Source organism: Suricata suricatta, chromosome 10, assembly GCF_006229205.1.
Source record: "Suricata suricatta isolate VVHF042 chromosome 10, meerkat_22Aug2017_6uvM2_HiC, whole genome shotgun sequence".
Taxonomy (NCBI): Eukaryota; Metazoa; Chordata; class Mammalia; order Carnivora; family Herpestidae; genus Suricata; species Suricata suricatta.
In genome coordinates this window covers 88724858-88730857 of record NC_043709.1, presented here as the reverse complement: position 1 = coordinate 88730857, position 6000 = coordinate 88724858, and the positions used below count along the sequence as shown (strand labels likewise).

At 35.9% G+C, this 6000-nt stretch overlaps 1 pseudogene; it reads left to right on the top strand.

The window, feature by feature from the left end:
* The first annotated feature begins 434 nt into the window (after positions 1-434).
* The window catches only part of LOC115305287, a 36702-nt pseudogene continuing 31136 nt past the window's right edge, over positions 435-6000 (top strand).

Here is a 6000-nt window from a genome sequence, read left to right as displayed (position 1 = left end):
ACGTTACAGCTGACAAAATGTTAGGGACTAGCAATTGAGATTTTGTCTACTTTATTCACTGTGGTCAGCATATAGTAGGCTTCAATGAATATTTGCTGAATAAATAAGTGAATACAAATTTTAACAACTTAGATCCAGGGAACAGTGAGCTATTGGGGCTGAGAGGATCATTTGAGCCCAACCAGTATTATCAGCATCATCTGGACAGCAGAAGTTCTAGTGTGTGTGCTTTTGGAGTAGAGCAGTGTTGATAAATAAAGCTCTTTCTTCAATATTTGAGAGAATGAGAGAAGCCCCAAGAGAGTTACTCCTAAAACTGGGGGTGCCTCTCCATTAATTTGGGGATATTCACCATCTCACAGTTGAAAGTTTCTGGAGTGATGGATAAGTGAATGCCTAATCCTGCTGGGACTGGAGAAGGGTGTGGACGTGAGATGACGGATTTGAGGAAGAGTGGGCCAATGCTACAGCCCACATTTGTAGATACTACAGCAAGCAGGTACTTCAATAGGTAGCTGTCCACTTCCTGCTAAACAGCCCCAAAACGTTATTTACTAAATTTGTGAAAACTAATCTCATGCATGTTTGCATGTGTGTCTGCACATAAGGGTGTTGATTAAAAGCCATATGATATCTCTTGACAGGAAATTAGATGGATGCATCCTATCTCACTTAATCCTCTCTTAAGTACTATCAAATGTGTCCCATGCGGATACTCACGCACAAAAGAGCTATATTTAGTCAATGTTACAAAGAGAAGCAATGACGTGGTAGGGAGAAAAAAGGTTGTTGTTTTTTTTTTTTAAGAGCATTTAATTAAATAATAAAGTACACTTTAAAACAAATATATCCAGGTCTTAGGAACTGGAAGTTTGCTCTTCTAACAATTAAAATCATTAGAAGTGAATAGAGCTTTCATTAGAGCATGCTCATAACCAAATGAGAAAAGGAGAGGTGTTGAGTTGGTGACAATTATTGGAAAAATAAAATGGTTCTATGTCTCACTCCAGTAAGCTGAGCATCCTAGATAAATCCCTCTCAAAGAAAAAGATAGTCCTTGCCAATGAGATGCTTACATCAGGTAGGGTGAAAAAGACAAAAATGTCAGCATGATATGAGAGCAGGGCTGTGGGGATGCGCTAGCGGCAGGGGGGCTCGGCGTATTTACACTCAGACTGGGGCGATCCGGGGAGATTTCCTGAGAAGACAGCATGGCGAGAACTAAAGTTATAAGGATGAGTAAGAGTTAGCCAGGCAAAGAATGTGGGAAAGTACATTCAGGGCAGTTAAACAGCATGACTTAAAGCACAGAGCTGTGAAACAGCATGCTGTATGAGAAAAACAGCAAGTCATTTGATTCCAAGTGCATAAAGTGAGAGGCAGGACATAGCAGGAGAGAAGGTGAGGGAGTTAGGTAGGTCATGAGAGCTATGCAGAGCAGAGTAGTAAAGTGGGCGAATCGTACAGTGCGAGGGTTTTGTAGGCAACGGGATTCCACTGAAAGGTTCTAAAGCAGGCAGATCACATGATCAGACTATATTTGAAATAGAAAATTAGTGATAATTCAATAGGGAATAGATTGTAAGGAAGACTATTGAAGGCAAAGGCAGCAATTAAGAACTCCTTACTAATGTTCATTATTACACGAGGTGAGTCTAAACCAAAGAAATGATATCGTGGCTTGAGGAAAGATTATAGGTGTATAAACAATTTAATAGCTAAGTTTATTAGGAGATTTTCCGGAAGTTGAGGTGAGGAAAAGGAAGAATTTGATATTGTATTCCAAATACTGCATTTTTAAAAAAATTGTGTTTGGACAACTGTTCTATTAGAGACAGGTAATTCAGAGACAGGAACAATTTAATGGGGGAAACACAAGCGCATGACATGTTTGACATAGTTTTGAAGATATCCAGCAAGCAGTTGGATTTATAACCCCAAACTACAGTGGAGATATTGGCACTAGAAATACACAGATGGGAGTCATAAGCATTTGTTGATAATTAAAACTATGAACATGGAGAGAACTCTTCAGGGAATGTATATGGAGTGAAAATAACCATAGGTCAATAGTGAGAGACATTTTTAAAGAGTGGGTAGAAAAAAGGGAAACCCACAGAAGATGGAGAATGACAAGTCAAAAAGAGAGAAAATGGTTTCCTAAATACAAATAAAAGTGTGGTGATATTGCCACTGTTCTCAATCAGTTAAGAAAGATAGAAAATACAGAAATTAAATCCACTGGCTTTAAATTTAGAAAGTCACTGAAAAAAGTTCCAGTGGACTGATAGAGACAGTATATTTGCAGAAACATGGTGGTAAAGGGGAAAGAGAAATGGGATGATAATAAGGAGATTTGAATTTCAAGTAAATTTCTTTCTAATTATTTTTTTCTTTGGTGAGAGAAAGGGGTTGCTTAGAGACATTGTACACATTTGAAAGCTAGGGAGAAAGCCAAGAAAAACCCTGGAGAACACTGGAGATCACTGATAAGGTAAAGAGCAGATGTCTGGGTCATGATCAACTGTGAAGAGAAGTATACAATACGCTCAGGAGGGGAGGGGAGGGATTGCAGTCCTGATGGTGAGGTGGGAGAGAAGAGCTAATAATTCGTGTTTTACAGACTCACATTTCCTGATAATCTAGATGTTTAGCTGTAGAGAGTAAGGCTGGGGGAGTAGAGGGGCTTTGAAGATAAAGGTGGAATCGTTGTTGAAAGAAGTGGAAACAAGTTGACGGAGAAGGCAAAAGATTGTTCAAAGATCTGAGGAACTAACTGGGGTTGAATATAAATGTGTGGCTGTAGGAATGTTAAAACTGTGGCGCTTCTCTAGCAAAGTTTATCACCTGTATTATAGTAAAGAAGACAAGAAGTAATTTTAATTCACGATTGACATTTCATCAGTTAGGTGCCTGCAAGGGTAAGGGCGCCTGGGTAAAACAGTAGTTGAAGTGCTACAGAGAAAAGATGGTGACTCTTGGAAGCTCAGCTCAGAGAAGGAGGGGTGGGATCAAGAACTGGCTGTTTCCATAAAGCGGTTTAGTATGGATTGTAGGGGTGAAACTGAGATCCAGGTAGAGGGTATTAGAGATAATATTGCCTGAGTTTCAGATGTGAACAAATTTTAGTTTACTTAAATGCATGGCATTCGCTGTGGTAAGTTAGGTATTTTTATGTCCATTTTATGATCAAAAAAAAAAAACCTTATTTGGGGAGATTAATCATTTGTCTAAGTTGAAACAACTAGTAGGCATTAGAGCTGTGATTTGATCCTCAGTCTTTCTGACTCCAAAGCATCTATGCTTTTTTCCATATTGTTCTCCATTACCTGGCTTTGCAAATACTGAAATGAATGTATGCACTTTTTTATATAAGTTTATACCACCTGAACCTGTAGAAGAATCAATACAATTGACAGTCAGTTGTTTAAATCACTTTGTTTTGTTTTGTGTATAATTGTCAAGCTACATGCTTGGTTCCTTTGAATTTGAGTCTTTGATTTGGGAACAACCTCAGAGATGTTAGCGTCAATTTTATTCTGGAGGTATACAGCTCAAAAACATTTTCTTCATGACACTGTTAAACACATCAATGAGGCTTATATTGCTTTAAGAATTATATGTGATTATAAGATGGTAAGATGTTAAAAGCAAATCATTTTAATTCAAATTATGCAATGTAGAGATATTTTATTTATATTTTGCCAAAAATCTTGTTTAACTGAGTTCCCAAATGGTTTTCTGGTAGAATACATACTGGCTTTTTATAAAATCACAGACATCCATTCATGAGTCCATCCTACTTTCTAGATAATTAGAATGCCCCTCAGCTTAATAATGTAGGGCTGGGCCAGAATTATTTTACTCATGAAGGTGTGGAAACTAGGTTTCCTTAATGTCAATATTAATATCAATTCTAGAATTCACAATCAGTTTAACTGATTTTTTAAAAAAAAAGTCATTCCTTCTGCCTGATGTCCAATTACTTGAATCATAGTTTCCCAAATTTGTCAATGTACTTGCATTTTTGTAATTAAGTTAATTTTAGAATTTCCTTTAAGAAACAGAAGAATCAAATACATTTTTCTTTTATTACATGGTTATATTTGGTCTTGTTTGTGGCATTTTCTTATGTCCTGATGATTTTTACAGCATTTATTTCCTCCTGAAATGTCTGTTTTTGGTTAATTTTGATGTTGAGATCATAGTAAAAGTAACCCAACAGAAAAATGTTCTGAAGCCAAGTTGTTAATATAATTTTTTTTGCAGGGAATTTTCAGCCAAAACACTCTCCAATTTAAATAAACTCCTTTATTTTATAAATTTATTTTATTTATTTATTTTATAAATTTATTGTTTATAAAAAGAAAATGCAAAAACGTGGTTAAACCTTTAAGTATTAGGTCATTAAAAATCCATTCTTGCTTTCCTGCCCATAACTACATCTTTTTTCAGGCCTGTCACCCATTTCATTTAAGCACTTAGCTCTTTTCTAATGAATGAATTGGCATTTCATATTACCTTATTATCCTATAAAACAAAATGCATACTCAATAACATTAACGGTAATTTCTCATAAAGACACATTATCGATCCGGGTGCTACCTGTAAGCATTGAAAATTGCAGCCTGCAAACGGAGCCTTTCACATCTGGGCCTGAAGAATTAAAGAAAAATTAAATTTGACAGCAGTAAATTCACAGGCACAATCTAGGCCCCAATTTATATGCAAAATGAAATGCTTTATGAAAATTTCTTCTATTTTCTCACGGAGATTTGGGAAAAAAGATTTCACTAGATGCTTCTTTCTTTAATATCCCTCTACTTAAATATTATACTGCAGTCACTGCGGACTCTCTTTGATGTATAAATAATCAAGTTAAATTATGTGCAGCAAGGAGACTAGTGCTCTGCCATTCTTATTTTACAAAGTAATTTCTACCCTAGAGGGTCAAATTTCCCTGACAAATTCTTAATTACTATGTTGCAACAGAAGCAGAATCTATTTGTGCATAAATCCTGGGCATTCCCATGTGGCAAGTAACTAATATTACCAACCATTTCACTTGGCCTGTTCACTGAACTCCATAATTAGATAATACTTTTGATGATGGTACATTTGAAGTCTTAATCCATTTAATTTTTTATGAGATTTTTTTATTTTAATAGGGATATGTTAGTGACCACTACCTATTTAAAAATCATTAAAATTCTGTCCACAGCAGTAATAAAGATTAAAGATTACTAATATGGCATTCATAACCTTGCTGGTTTTCCAGAAATCCAGGGCTTAAGGTAAATGTTAAAGGTCATTTAATATGTAAGTCACTAATTATAATCCTGGGTAATAGGTTCCTTTTCTAATTATCATGGTATAAAAGTTCTATTGTTTGGGTCTATGCTTCTGGTTTTTATATTTAGCTTTTTTGGGGATGAGTAATCCAGGAATTAAGCTCCTGAACATTGATGAAAGTAGGTAATGCTTGATGATTAACTGGATAAAAGCTTATATTTGAATGCTGTGTGATATCTTGCCTTGATGTTACTTACAAAAGATGCAGCATCCTTTTTCTAGCCCTAGGTTCAGGGAAAAGGTCACTGTAAGATTAATGCACCCGTATTTTAATATCAAACTATGACAAAATTGATAACAGCCTTTTGGTACGCCTGCCAAAACAGTCAGAAGAAAGCGCGAACAACCTAAAACATGAGGAGGAAGACATTTTTTAAAAAGTGAACTAGATTTTGTCTGTCTTTTACCTAATAATAAAAGTGCACGTGACAATAAATTGTTCATTCCTCATTGAAACACACACACGTGCAGATGCATACACATGCAACCCCCAAGCTAGAGTAGCTTCCTGAAAAACAATCCTGAGCTGCTCTCTCAGTAATATTCTAGGATCGTGGTAAGTTAAAACCGTGATGGACTAACTAAAACCCATCAGATTTTTGGCCACTACCTTTTACAAAACCCAGATTGTCTTGACATTTTTCCATT